Consider the following 16052-nt stretch of genomic DNA (forward strand, 5'->3'; position numbering starts at 1 on the left):
AGACTGCAGTGTTTCGCATCAAACACACAAATACAGCAACTCTCAGATAATATTCGAACATCAGATACATATTTGATAGCAGCTCCATGTCTTTCCAGGTTTCACATCCATCTTTTATTATCCTACCCATCCTTACAATGATTCTTCCAAAATCAGGGGAGTTCTAAGGTTATGGCATCACTCCTGTCCAAAATGTTGCAGTAAGAGAACAGAATAGCTTAGTGTCTTTTATGATGCCATCAGAAGGTAGCAAAAGCAACTAAAAAAGGCAAATCCTGACTGAAGCAGATGAGCTGTTTTATGTAATGATACGTTGCTTGTGCATCAGACAATCAGGTGAGCACTGGCCGACCTTCTCACGCTGTTTTTCTGAGCTCGCACCTCCAACCATTTGCTCTGCTTCTTCCTCAGGGCTGATCATCATGTGAACAGTGTGACAAGAGTGTCCTGCTCCTCAGTCCCCTCCATGTGGTGTTTGTGATGTTTGTCTTGCCCTCAGAGTCCATGACCCTTCTGCTCCCTGTGCCGCAGGCAGATGTAATCGCTGCCACGTCCACTTAAAACGCCCAAGGTAGGAACTTCTCATCTCAGAATTAGCATCTTGAGATTAGCCCAGCCCAGCTTGCCCACATACCTTGAATAACAAGCCATCTAGTGAGGCTGCCACACACCCAGTGTGGCATGCGGAATGCTTTCTGTCACCTCCGAACACTCTCCTCTGCTGTGACAGGACTGCCAGCGCTCACACAACTGGTCTGACCAGTCCTTTCTACAGCTCACAATTAGCCTGACACTTTCACACACCTTCCTGCCCTTGTTCTAAAGTGGAGGAGACAGCGGTCTGTGCTTCCCCACAGTGCAGAAATACAAAGCAAAGCAAGCGGAAACTCATCAATCCGAAACCTGGTGATGCGAGTAGCAAAGAACGAGGAACATGAACGCAGCTCGGTGGAGTTTCCTTCGCAGCAATAACGGGTCCGGTCTGCACAAACAAAACAGCTCTCTGCAGATGTACAGCAGAATATAGACAAGTTATACCCTCCAGAAACAGAACTTGACCTTTTTTTTTTTCTTCTAAACAGCCACTGACACTTTTTCTCATCACAGATGCGTTCTTCAAAGACGCAAAGGAACATTCACAATTTTCCTCATTATTTCATGGCATTCACAAAAACATTTAGAAAATGTTTTAAAACATTTAAATCTGCATCAGCGCATACGATGTCCATTTTAAATATTCTATTAGTAGTTGGAGAAGTAGTTAAACTGCAGCCACAGGACACACAACACTAAAGGTCAGTACTGGCAAGGGTTGCAAACATTTCTCATACTATTGTAATTGAGATGTGCTTATCTGCTAAATTCCTGACAGCACAACTGCCTGGAATTAAAAGCAGGGAGTGGAGAACCTGCCAATACGAGATACCAGGACTTTTAAATGCAGAAATGTCTCACAGGTATGTAATGCAAAGCAAAGACTAAGGAAACAGTAGTTTTTCATTCACTTTTTTTCCCACGATAGAAACATCCTCTATTAACTGCTGATCAAATGACAAAAAAGGAGAACAAATGTGTCCATCATTAATTTAAGGTCTTCAATGAAGTATGTGATACAACGTAAGTATTGATTATCTAGGGAGAACATCAAGAACCTTCATACATGGTCCTGTATAATGTCAAAATGCTACATGATGTTAGTTGGATTTCTGGAATTAAAAACTCTAATAATGGAACTACATCATTGCTATGAAAATTATGGTAATTAGGTACTTGTTTAAAACTTAATTCGTACATCAAAATGAAAAAAATAATTCCCACAGGAGACATTGATTAATATTTGAACACTCACTTGATTGTTTATTAATCCAAGATTAAGCTACATCAAATAACTGTATAAGAAAGCATATGATCAAACATTAATATTTAGTTCCTGGACTAAAATCATAGCAATTACCTGCAGAAACAAAAAGCCAATTAGCAGCTAGAAGACACATGCCACTAATTTTAAAAACTCCCCCAATTCAAATTCTAATTTTAACACAACTGGTACATAGTCTGGTAAATTAGGTTATGAGAATTTATTTTCACATGCAGTAACAAAGTAAGTTTAATTATTCTAACATCGCTCTTCCAAGCATACTGCTAGACACAGATCTCACAATACAAGCCAGCAATGGATAGCTTTTTACAGGTACAACTCCAGAAACAATATCACAAATAAAAAATACTTCAGGCAATACCTACAGTGAATCACCACATTAACTCTGCTCTTCAGCTTCACTGGAAGAAAACTTTGTCTGAAAATTTAAGAACACTGTACTTTTCTGTATTAGCAGACAGCTAAGACCTATCATTTTAACATCAAAATTTTAGCCTTTTCTCCCTCCCCTTCCCTTTTCTTTCCCCTCTTTCTGCCCCTTATCCAGTATAAAGTGAAAGAAAACACAGCGATAAAGATGGAAGACAGAGGGAGGGGAAAAAATAAAGAAGAAAGATCAAAATTGTTCCTTTTCATACATTCTTTAACACTAAAGTCTCACTTGAGAGTCCGTTCACCGAGCACGGAGAAAAGTAGTTTCTGAAACAGTCAAGCCTTCCCTTCCCTCTGCTGAAAGGGACAGATGCACATGTTACAGAAGCTCCAGGGACACTCACCCCTGTGCTGCCCATCAGGTTGTCCACCCCATCAGCCTAAAATCTTACCCCCTCATTCCAGCATTGCTGATTCCCAGCCACTAGAAGGTAATTTGTGATGAAAGCAATTCCCTATTTGCCTCTGTCTGCACAGATCTAATTAGGAACACAGCCCTTCCCACCATAGCCTGCTATTCTGCGATTACAGCCACACGCTAAGAACCTGCTAAGTTTTAATTCAATATTATGCCATTTCAAACTGGCTGCCTTGTCAATCTTCTAATGGACCACGAGCATGATTCTTTTAAATACCTGACTACAAAGGACTTTCCTAAGCAGATGCACTATTAACGTTGGCATTTAATTTAATAAAAAAGCTTGACCCAAACTATCAATATTTATGTTGTAAATAGTTGAGAAGGAGGAAATTACTTTGCTTCAGCCAATTTCTAAATACACCTGAGACTACATCTAAAGAAACATACTAAATGACAACTATAGGAAGCATTTTCTGAGGTGTGGCTGTCTAGAAGAATTCACTAACAATAAGTGAAAAAAAGAAAGTGTGTGCTTTGTCACCTAGTAACTATCACAATGGAGCTCTTTTAAAGTAAACAGACTAAAGAATGTCAGAAGTGTGTGCCTGGGGTGGTTCTGTAAGTAAATAGACTGACGGCCAAGGTCTCAAGACATGAAAATCACTGTTACAAGAGGAAATAATGTATTTAAGGTACAAAGCTTAACCATACTGTAGAAAAAGGGGCAAAAAATGGAAGGAGGGACTAATGCTTCACAGGTGTGTCCATGTACAAAATCACATTCAAATCAGGGGGGATTTTGAAAGGAAGTGAAGAGCATTGAGGTGAATGACTCTGAGGCACAAAAATCTTCTGAAAGGAGACTAACAACAAGAACTTAACACAATAAATGCAGTTCACCAGACATTCAACCATGCATTATACAATATAATTGCCAGTAGCATTCTGACAGTTCTTTTCAACAAGAAAAGGGTTTTGCATCATCTTTAGGTGGATGTTTTTCTCTCATAGCTGTGCTCCTGACACTAATGAAGAGGCAATCGTCTCCTCTCCAAACAGATGTACACAACAACCCATGAAACAGTGAAAACACAATTCTCATCATTAGCAAAGATCACATATGCTCTTCACCTCTGGATATGTAAAAAGCATCTAGACAGGTTTTCTAGGATATGAAACAAGCTCATTTTTAAATCAAAGTACAATGTCAATTTACAAAGCCATCCTCTTTCCCCTTCCATTGTATATCTGTCACAGCAGAGTACTCAAATTTCCTTCAAGTAATAAAGTCTCAAAATGAGCCGCAGCTGCAATACAGACACGATACATTTCAGAGAGTAGGTGGGGACAGGCAGCAGAGCGATGAGCACTCCATGGTTCATGGGCAGATGGTCCTAAGTGCCGTGACCAGGCCAGGCAAGCAGCCAAGTGACACAAAAATCTGGTGACACCAACACAAGCACCCCAATTCACACTAGTCCCCACCACTCTTATATGGATGTCACCTTGACTCATGCATTTGCGTCACCACTGCGGTCTGTGCCATAAACTTGCTAAGGAAACACTGAGTATCTCAAAACAAAGTCCACATGCTTACAGGAAAAGACCTACCTAGAAAATAAGCCCCTTCAAATTGCTTCAGAGCAATTCTCTTTGCACTGTAATTTGAGATCCTTATTTCATGGTTCTTTCTCCAACTGCACTGTGATAGCTCACAAAATTGCTGCCGTTATTCTTTATTTTGCTTTTCAATATGGCACCTTCTCAAGATAAGCTCCACCGAAAATCCTTCATAAAAACCTAAGCGAACACCCTTAAGCAGTAGTCTCTTCAAAGCCTCTGTAATACTCACTAACCTTCCATATTGGTTCTGGTTTCTGAAGTCATGCTAAACTAAATTAAACTTAATTTACTATGCAATTCAGGTTTAGTGTGCAGCCTGCCTTGACAGCTCCCAGGAGAAGGGACAACGCATGTCCTTTGGCAAGCTCCTTATGAAGACGGCCAGAACAAGAATTTACTCTCAACATCCTCAGCTACCCAGTGAAAGCAATTTTGCCCAGTACTAGGCCAGAAGACTCGGGCAGCGCTACATAACTCAAATAACCAGCTGTCTATTCCAGGTGCTTTGTTACTATTCTCGGTATCAGATTCCAGCTTATTTTACAAACATCTCTCCTTCTCCATGTCCTCTTCTCCAATTCAACCAAAACCCACTCATTTGATTTATGCAATTACACAGACTTTTTTTTTGCTAGCAGATCCCAATGTTGTGGGAGTGAGGGAGGAAAGAATAACTTCATTTTGCTACTGGAGGTGTTAGAGGCAGACACGAATCATTCCGTGTTTGGCAAAGCTGAATTTAGGAAAGGGGACATACAGCTTGCTCGCATATTTAGAAAGTTACAGTTTTTATCTCTGTATAACCCAGGTGTGAGATGAACAGGAAATCCTACACCCCAGTTAAAGCAGTTAGCAATGTAATGCTTTCATTATGACTTTGCTGTTTGTTCACCTGCAATTCTCGGGACAGCAAAGTGAGCACCAAAGCACCTGAAACTGTAGCTGATCTAAACAGATACTAAAAACTGTTTCCTCAGTTTTCATTACTCTATCTTTCTAAAAGGTCTCCACCAAGAGGTCTGTTCATTGATACGTGTCATATTTAAAGGCAAATACACCATCAACTTAATTGTGTACCCTTTTAAAGCTGATCCAATAATAAAAATAGGAATAATTAAAAACCAACACACACACATACAAAAAGGCTACTAAAGAAATCCAAATTTATAGGTAAATCTACAATTTGGGGGTCTAGAAGAGCAACTTTTTTTAAAAAATGAAAAACATTAGCCTCGTAGAATTATAGCTGTCAAAGAAAACATTGATTTTTTTTCAGAATAACCCAATAATAAATTAAAATGCAGTCGTGTGAATTTCCAAGAGGAAATCACATGCATTTTACAGCTGTTTTGAAGATTCACACTTACACTTCAGGTCATGTTGTTGTACACTTTGCCATTACTCCAGCCCTCCAACTACAAAATGAATTTCTCAACAACACACCCAGACATACCTACCGACATGCACAGTTCTCCTGGACTCAACTACACATGGAGCTTCCATGACAGGTCTGACACTGTTCTGTGTCTTGACCTGAAACGCACTGAGCGCTACAAACTCCCCTTCTCCAGCAAATATACAACTTGCTGGAACTTCATCACTTTTTGTTAGGAAGGAAACTAACATTTACTTTTCAAACAACTGAGGACTGACTTTTAATTTAGTAAAACTGAGCTTCAAAATGTGCCTTTTTTCTGACATTATTTTTTAAAAAAATCATATGAATAAAGATCAGCAATGTCCTAAATCTATCCTGAGACAACAGGTTCACATTCATCCCTTGGAAATTGTGATTCAGCAGCAATTTTAATTTTAAAAAGAAGTAATATGACATTACAGCATACATGCAAATGCGTAATTAACACGTACTTCACCATTTAAACAACTCTACTTTGGATTCGCTCATGTTAAGCACACGTAATATTAAACCCCAATCCACAGCTTCATTTTTACAAGTGGTTCATTACACTCAAGCAGAATCCCAACTCACAAGCACCTCTCTTCATGTAGGCACCTACTAAAGCTCACAAAACAAAGACAAATACATAACTTTAACAAGACCACATTCATCATTTATACTTCAATAACTTGCTAGCTCTTTCACCAATCATTGCATTATAGACTAAAGGCTCTGGTAAAGAGATATTTTTTATATTGCCTTACATTTCAACTCACTCATCTATGACATGAAGTGATATATGACTGAAGTTTCAGCAGTTAAAAGGCTTTACTTGATGAAGCTCTGATGTTCATCAGAAGACCCAACAAAAGCAAACACTGCACATAAGCACCATTGGAACAGCCCAGTTACAGACTCACTTTCCTCTTGCAGGTTCCTGGGCAACAAAAAATCAGAGTACAAGTGATTTAGCCAGTCTTCAATTGCAAATTGAAGTGTTAATATGAGATGCAATAGAATCCAGTGTAATGCTAGATTTATTTCAAAGAGTTAACAGGGATTTATTGGCCGAAGAATACCAAAGAGAATGATAATGATTTTTAGAGTTTTCTTGACAAGGCAAGACATATGAAGCAACCAGCAAGCAAAGGAAGACTTAAAGAAGCTACACACAAAAAAAGCTTCACAAATGCCATAGCCTTTATTAGGAATGCCATAATTTATTTGTCTGAACAGTTTGTTCCACAAAGGACTATTCCTCTCCTTTAAATATCATGCTACAAAATATCCTATTAGAAACATAATTGTAGATGAATCACAATAGAATAATAAGTACTTTCTATTATCCTTGAACACATTATCCTAAGACAGAGGCATTAAAGTAACCATTAACAACCAGACAACTATTAGAATCACACAACTGCTACTCCAATTCAATTTAGATTTAATTTCCAACTTATGACACTCAGGTAAGAGATGAAACTGTAGGACAGCTTACGTGCTATACATACAATTACACTCCAAAATCACTTTGTGGGGTTTTGTTTTGCTTTGGTCTTGGCTTTGGATTGCTTTGGGATTGTTTGTTTTGTTTTTTGCTTACAGTTGTGTTGTTTGTTGTAAAACCCAAGACAGGCCAACTGTGACTCACAGCATGCGTGGTGAAGCTGGAACACTGAGTCCTCCAGCTCAGGCATAACTTGACCCAGCGCCCTGATTCAGCTCACACAAAGACCTGCTTTGATGCCTGAAGGGGAGTGGAATGATGCACATACACACATACTCTCAGGATTTCCTTGCTTTTAGCAGTTTAATGCTTACCTCAATTATTTTTCTCCTTTTCAATCTGACTTGATATAAACACAGATTGCATACAGTGCCATGGAGCAAAGCTCAGCATATCCATCAGTTCTTTTAACATGAGTCAAGTACTTTAGAAGACACCGTTTACTCAAACTTTATCTTTGCTTCTCTTTGTTCATGTCACAAGCTAGACAGTTGAGCAATATGGTATGAATCCCTTCAAGACATCACTAGTTTTCCTACCATCTCATGCAAAGTGGTTAATATTATGGTCATATTAACTCCACATATGGAGCCAAGTACAGCACAACTCCAAAGTAAACTTTACCCGTTAAGGTTTAACAAGTGGGACTGGATTTGATCCCATCACAATACAAGTCATAGGGTACACCTTGAGAGTGTTATTTTTTGTCTTACTAGTCCCAAGGTTGGAAGCTCATGGGGAAAACAATATTCAAGGAACAGCATCCTTTTACTGTGAACTTCAAATGCGACTCGGATACTTCAGGGTTTATGCACAGACTCATGATCTTCTGTTAGCAGAGTTTCTTCAGCACAGAACAACTCTTATTCTTCTAAGTAAAGAAAACCAGACTCTCCTTGAGCAACAGATGCAATACCAGCTACACGGCTACCGCAACCTTTCAGGATTTCAGCATCATGCCTTCAACTCTGCTCATGCCAAGGCCAGTACCAGGCAGTCAGTCACTGCCACAACCCTGTCTGCATTCACATTCTGACACTGGTAACAGCACCTGTGCAAAGAAGGTTTAAAGGGAAGGAGAGATACCAAGTTTATGATCGAGTTCACAACCTGGACAAAGCAGGCAAGACCTATGACAGGTCTTTTCCACCTACAACTGAGTCATAACTCTCGTTCACACTATAAGAGGTAGTGCACTGGGAGATCTTCTTGCAAAATTGTAATATAATGGTATTGGTAAGATATGGGCCTTGGCATATTTGGCACTGAAGATGCCAGCGTGTTTGCCATCAATAGATGCTTTCAAATATTGTTTCCAGAACGTGCAACATGGTTGTAAAATTCCAGCTGCAGCACCACTGTCTGCCTGACCACTGCATACTGAAAACCACCACTCATGATGATGGTAACACACTACCGTTTTCAAAACTGACCTTCCTACAGAGTTTCTCCAGTATCCTGGAAACAAACAAACAAAACGTTTCAATCCTTTAAGGATCTGAATGAGTCAACTGTAAGTTCTATAGGAAATTGACTGTTGCTAATTAATATAAGAGGTAGTACTATATACAATATTATTATATTTTAAAAAAACAACCAGTATTCCATTATTTACTCGTCTCTTCTGACACTGTTTCTGATGAGATTTCTTTTTCCCCTCAATTTAAGGCATCAGGGTCTTGGTCTATGACTTGAAGAGTTACCAGTAAGGCTTCCCAATATTGTTTTTTGCAACAGGAAAATAAGTTTAGAACAAGCCAGCCCAGAACTACGTAAAGGATATTGTCAAGTACTGGAGCCCACATGTTAACAGAAGCTGTAGGTTACTAATTTAACATATTTGTCCTGCATAATAAAAATATTAAATCCAGACCAGCACTTGCTTTTTTCCATAGTTCTTTAAAAAGCCAGCTTCAGGAAATTCAACAGCAGCCTTGGATAGTGATAAGCAACATGCTTGCTAATTAATACCAAAGAAATCATTCTGTATATTTGGTTCTTCAGTCCTTTTCTCAATACTTTGAAATAATGAACCTCACAATACTAACAAATATCTCTCAACAACTCCAAGCCAAGTCTTTTAAAACAACTGAAAATATTGGTTTTAAGCCAAGAAATGGTGATTGAAGAATTTCTGAAAAAGAAGATGACTCAACAGCAATACAGAACAAGTCTACTGTTTTTCACAAAATTGATGACATTTCAAATTTACAGTCTCTTGAAACATATTCAGAATTTCAGCTTCTCATACTTTTAGAGCTTAAACATCTCCCATAAAGTCAATGGCAACATAATCATTCATAGCAGACACTAATTAGAGCAATTACATTTCCTCATCAATATAAAAATGCAGCTGTGCTGCATTGTGCTGCTGCAACAATTTCCTTATACAACAAAACATACTGGGACACTGGTCAGACGACTTTTTAATATATTCTGCTTGCAATATTTTAACTTCTGAAAAGCAGTTTTACAGGAAGATAAAGCAAACCAATAATAAAGCCAGGCTACTGTTATTTCTAACCTTACATGCAGATTTAATTTCCTCTCCTGGTCTGCACAGAGTCTCACTGGAAGTACACTGCGCCATACTCACCTGTGCAGATCGTTTTCCAGGACAAGAGCCAAAAATCAGCAAGCCTACATCATAATCACCTTGCTAAAGTTGCAGTAAAGCCTCCTGCTTTCTAACCTAGAAGGACAAGCCGCTTTCGCAAATACCATCTGCAAAAACAAGGACACGTACCCGACCGCAACGCTGCAGCCGGCTCTGGAAAATAACCTTCACACCGGTGTAACGGCAGATGGGTTTTGTTATCGAATTATTTAACCACGTAGCGAAACCAGAACACAGCCAACCAAACACGGAAACCTAATTAACAACGTGGAGAAGAAAGCTGTCAAGAAACAAAGAGACTAGGAGCCAGCACAGGAGCCAGAGCCACCGGCCCGGGAGCTCCCGACTCCGAAGGCGCTGCTAAGGCAGGACTTTACCCCCCGGACCTCGGGTCACTCGGTCCCTCTCCTCCCCGCGGAACCTGAGCCTCACCCACAGATCTGGTGCGACTGCTGTCAGCCGAGTGTCCCCACCTGCACCCGCGGATCCCCCGCGGCGGCCCAGACAGACCCCCGGGGAACCCGCCGGACGCCCGGGGAAACCTCCGTGTCTCCGCCCCCGCGGCCCCCGACAGCCCGACGCGGACACGTCCCGCGGGTTCACCGCCCGCTGACTCCGGCCCGCCGCGGGAGGCGGCTCATTGGCACCGCCGCCCCTCCCCAAGTCCGCCGGGGAGCGCTGAGCTGCCCCGCATCGCATCGCATCACATCGCCCCGGCCCCGCGGGTGCCCCCGCGCCGCCCCCTCGGGGAGCCCGGCAGCGTCTGCGGGGCTCCTGCAGCGAGCACCCCGCACCGACCCCCCAAGGCAGCCCCTCACCTGCTCGCTAGGAAGGCGGCAGCTCCCCCATGGCGGCAGAAGCCCCGCGGCCGCCCCGGCGCGCTGACACATCAACAAAGATGGCGGCGGCGGGCGGTGCTCCGGGCCCGGAGCGCGGGGCGGAGCGGCGGCGGGGCCAGCCCGCAATGGGCGAGGCCGGGGACAGTCGCCCCCAGGCGGGCTGGGACGCCGGCGGGGCCCGTGCCGCGGGTTGGCCTGAACAGCGCCGGCGCTCCGAACGGGCGATGGGGGGAACAGGCACGCACACCAGGAGGAGTGCGCTGGTGGGTTGAAGGCAACCAAACGAGACAGCTGGAGGTGCCAACAGCTCCAGGAACTGAAGCTAATGAATTTCACACATTAGATAATTTAGAACACGTGTATAAATATTATTTCAATCAGGATCTGAATTTTTTTTCCTCTTCTTATTCAAGCACACATTACAACCTTTCTGGGCAAGGGATCTCCTGTGGGGCATTTCATGGTGATAACCATGACCACAGCCCCGAGAAACTGCCATATAGGAGGCATTCTTCACCTCAACTCTTTCCGGGGAGGTCACAAAGATACCTCCTCTTTTGGCAAGATCGGTGCACACGTGATGATTAGTAGCATCTCTTCTTCCCTAAGAAAAGAGCATCCAGTTTTCCAGAACCCAAACCTACACAACATCAAAAACCTCTGTGCCCACATGCCATGTAAATCCAGTGATATTAATAAGGAGTCCAGCTTCAGTTAACACTTCATTCCTTATTCTGACAGGATTTTAAAAATCTGAAGAATTCACCGGGCATCAAAAACCTGGAGAATGTTTCAGTGCCGGGAGCAGCAACTTTTCTGTGGAACACAAAGCTTTTTGGAATCCAGAGCACTACATAAATGCCATTATAGTTTATTTAATAAAGAATACATTGGAAAAAACACCTTACCAGACAAACTGTTAAGTGAAAACAGTTGCATTGACTATAGCGGATCAGCTAAATTAAGTACTGGCATCTTTCCTGCAGGAACTTCTTGAACATAAAAATAGAAAAGCAAATTAAAATTAAGAATTATTTGGGTTGCAAGGGACCTCAGGAGCTTATCTAGTCTAATCCCCCACTCACAGCAGGGCTAACTTTGATATTAGATCAGATTGCTCCTTTATTTTGGCTCATTTATATATATATAAAATCATACTCATACCTATATGCTTTATAAAACCTAGCTACAATTTCTTCAGTTCATACCTTGGATGACATTGAAAGTAGAATGTGCTGCATAGTTTTACTTACAAACATTAATTTGGAGCATTATTTCAGAGCAAATTATTTTTCTACTTATTCTTTCCAGGTATTTGGAATTTCAGAGCCACAAATGCAAATTTTTGGGGTCCTAGAAAATGTTCCCTTGAATCTTCTTTACAGATCCTTAAAAAAAACACTGGGATCTTAGAGAACATCAATCTCCAAACCATTCAGAGCTATAATAACTATCTTTGCATGTTCGTTAATTTGGGAAAGATATAGTGCTCCAGATAATTAAATGATATCATAACCTCTAAAGCAGTGAAGGATTCAGATGAAGGCATGTGTCTGTAAAAACATTGTGTAGGTGACAGCATAAACGAAAGTAGGTTCCAGAAAGGACTTGTGGCCTCAGCTTTAACCTCCAAATAATATTTTGAACGCAAAAATCTAGTCCTTGTTTTGCTCATACTATGCTGCGCAGTTCATATTGCTAAAAATACATTAAAATCAGATGTGGATTAAAGAGAAGCAAAAAATGTCCCTTTTTAGAAAGCAGCGTGCCATGCAACACTGACTTGCTAATTGCCGTGCAGCCCAAGTCTAAACTTTGCCTTCAGAAATGCTTCTTTGCTGCTCATGTTCTGCAGCTGAGAGGCAAAGTCCCCCAGCCTGGCTGCCCTGTAACACAGTCACTTCAGTGCTCAAATGCTTTTTATTTGGTCTTCTCTTCCAGTTATTTAAAGGCAACTGCAGAGGCACAAGTGTGCTTTGGCCCCCATCCTCCTAAGATTTATGCTTCTTCTTTGCTGTACGCTTTACTCACAGTCCCACTGATGTTAATCGTGTGTGGCGTAGTGTGTCCCACCAGACCTGGCAGAATTTCAGCTGATTTTCTCACCTGTCATTCTAGACATTTTTTTCAGCAGGACTGAAATCCGGTTAAGAAAATTCAGCCTGGTTAGCAGAGTTGTTCCTTAAAGGCAGACGAAAAGGATTCTTTCATACTCAGCTGGATTCCCCATGGCTCTAGTCCCAGCATGGATGCCAAGGCAGATCTGACTCTTATAATACCTGTGCTTAGGCCAAATTTTCATCTGAACAGCATCTTATCCCCAGGAGGCAGACACAGATACTTAGGGAATGATAATGACAGGACATAAGAGAGCCCCTTCACCAAACTGTCTGCATTCATAGTAAGAATGACTGAATTACTGTAACTCTTAGCCAGACAGCTCTCACCTGGCATGTACAAATGCAGAGGAAGGCAATTTCTGAGTGAGAGAACTTATCATCTGAAGTACAGACAGTCCTACACAACAGACTTCTGCTGCAGACAAAAGCTCTGCATTGCAGAGGCAGAAACAGAATTTGGTCCATATTTTCAAAAGGTTGTCATTCTGGCTCTTGGCTCATGCTTTGTTATCTAAGAAAAACAAAAGTAAGTAATCATGTAATTGCTCAATTTCCAGGTGACATTTGTTAATTATATATAGTATTTTTAAAACTTTGCCCACTGAAGGGGCTTACAATCCTGTGCTTTCTCCTTCAACTAAAGAAGTTTTGGAGGAAAACAAGCTGGCTGAAACAGCAGATGTGCTGAACACCCCACACTCCTCTGGGACCGCTGGCGCTGGAGGGTCTTCGGTGGCATTGCCGAGGAGGAGCTGAGAGCAGGGTCCAGGCTGGCTGACTTCTGTCCTGTGCATTCATCAGAAGGCTGGTCTGTTATAATGCAATTATTGCAGGCTGATTGGATCCCTGCATTGTGCATCATGGCAAGATTACATACAGAGTTATTATTTTCTTCATTAGGAATCGCTTTCATTGTCTAATTTATTCTATGCAAGCATGGTTTGCCAGGGTCTTCAGGGCGCACCATCCACAAAGGCCCAAGAGCCCCATCATCCCTCCATGGGGACAGCAGCACGGCTGAAGCTGCAGTCCTGTGCTGAGGCCTTACCACCACTGCCTTGTCTGATCTATGCACAGTATAGTTAAATCCTACATGTGACTGTGATTATACAAGCACTCTAAGTAAGTTATACCTGGAAAAAAACTATTTTCATTGTATGTTGTTGGACTGTCCTTTGTTCAGCATGTAGCACAGCAGTGTCCCAGCTGCTTCCTAGGCGCTTAGATCCTACAAATTAGAGCTAATGACACACTGGTACAGTTATTACAGAACCTACATGTAGGCAAGCCCAAAGCTCTTACTGAAAATTGCAGACAAGCCACATCAACCTCCTGCAGGTCCTGTGATGTTGCTCCTGATGTGCCTTCATGCTAACAGCACTCTCCCCAGCTGCTTTTGACACTCCTTCGTATTTATCTTTTTCCACTGCTGCAGCCAGACCTGTTATTTTGTCTTTCTAGAATTAATTTTACTGCTGTCATTTCCTGTCCTTTCTTGTTACAGTATCCTGAGGCACTGAAAGTCCCCAGTGACTGATATCTAAAACGCAAAAACAATGAAAACAACATTCGCCCTGGCTCAATCATTCTCTGCCACTTCTAATGGCAAGAAAACTTCATGCCAGTTCACATGCTGATAAAGTTCTGTCTCCAGTGGGATACTTGATTTTCCTTTTCATTGCGTCCTGTCAATATACTTCCAGCACAGTCTATAGTGTTAATTAGTGTCATTTCAAAAGCCTGTTCAAACTGGCAGCATTGTTCTGATTCAGCAGGCCCTGGGGATCAAAATGGCTGGCCAGCCAGATGTACTAGAAATGTGGTTATTTTAAGTTACAAAGATAGTCTAATTCTTTTTTTTTGAGAGAGGTCTGAATAATAGAGAAGCATTTCTTAATGCTTCACTGAGAGCACTGCTTCTTAAACACAAGGATTATTGGGCTAATCTTGCAGACTGGGGAACAAGGTGCAGGGAGGTGATGGAGGTTGTATGATCATAATTTCCCTGTCTCCCTCCTCTGATGTGAAACACTGGGCAATTTGGCAGATGGATTTCCTGAAATCCCACCTAATCCTACCTAATTTCCCCTCCTGCTTTCAGAGCAGCCTTCCATACACTCAATTTCTAGTCAGATTGCATCTGAAGGCTGGAAATTCATTGGAGCCAGGAAGAGTGTTTCTTCTGACTTTGGTAGGTAGTATCTGAACCGTCCAGAAAAAGCTCAGCAAACCTTTGATGTGCTGTTCCCTGTTCTTCTGGGAATGCTTACCAGGGAACAATAGTTTGGCAGACAGGATCTTAGACTTAAACACTGAAGATTTAGACTGAAATGTTGTCACAGCCAGACTCCAAATGACTTTAAGGCAAAATAGCTGTGCTTCAGTTTCTTCTCTGTGAACAGAGATAATTATTCTCTGCCGCACAGAACGTGGAAGAATAAAATCCATCACTGATTTTATACACTTCAAAAAGTACAAAAGGGTAGGCACTAAAATAGACCAGATTCATTTATTTTTGGTGAAAGTTTAATTGCACAGCACTGGTAACACCCAAGAGCATGTCTAAGTAGTAGCATAACTGCAGCAGTGTTGAGGATGAGGTATGTTTTCCAGTGTAGAGAGATGAGAATGGGAAACAAAAGAAGAAAGGGGGGAAAAAACCTTGTATAGAAAGGAAAGAGAAAAAAGGAGAAATGAAAGCAGAGAATAGATTGGAAATGGGAGATGAAGTGATGTACTTCCTAGGCTGCAAGGCAAAATTCAAATATTTTAAAATAGAAGTGTATCAATTTGATGTATCAAATTTCATGATTCTTGCACAGATCTTCCAGCCGCCTTCTGATATTTGGGTGAAACAAGGTTGCCAGACTGATGTCCTGAGATAATTTTCATTTTATTGGAGAAATTACAGAAAGAAGCTACACACCCTTCCTGCTGCTGCACTATGAACAAGTGGCCTGAGATGCGGGTGTTCCTGCTGCTGGGAAGCACTGACAGCCCAAGGCAGAAGCCCAAGGCTGTTCAGGCACAGCCAGAGATGCGACTGTAACCTGCAGGTTTGTCTGGAATTATACATTGCTCTCTGTAGCTGGTATTTTGTACCTCTTAATTATTCTTTCATCTTTTCGCATTACGAAGAGCCGCAGAGAACACGGATCGCTAGGGAATGGTTACTGCATCATCACGGGCACCGCTGGCAGGGACAAAGACATTATCCTGCTCTGCTCAGCGTTTGTGAGGCCACATCTGGAATACGGTGTTCAGTTTTGGTCCCA

General features: G+C 41.7%; 1 protein-coding gene across 2 annotated transcripts in view; it reads right to left on the reverse strand.

Annotated features, from left to right (window-relative positions):
• CCDC186 (coiled-coil domain containing 186) overlaps positions 1–10734 on the reverse strand; it is a 36204-nt gene extending 25470 nt beyond the window's left edge. The window contains exons 1-2 of one of the 2 annotated variants that reach the window (XM_071812169.1): positions 10637–10734; positions 9948–10073 (exon numbers count right to left, since the gene is read on the reverse strand). The gene's annotated coding sequence lies outside the window, so the exon portion shown is untranslated. The remainder of the gene's footprint in view (positions 1–9947; positions 10074–10636) is intronic. The other variant, XM_065843335.2, reaches the window with a different exon arrangement.
• Positions 10735–16052: the final 5318 nt, after the last annotated feature.

The sequence above is a fragment of the Patagioenas fasciata genome, chromosome 8, assembly GCF_037038585.1.
Source record: "Patagioenas fasciata isolate bPatFas1 chromosome 8, bPatFas1.hap1, whole genome shotgun sequence".
In the NCBI taxonomy this organism is placed as follows: domain Eukaryota; kingdom Metazoa; phylum Chordata; class Aves; order Columbiformes; family Columbidae; genus Patagioenas; species Patagioenas fasciata.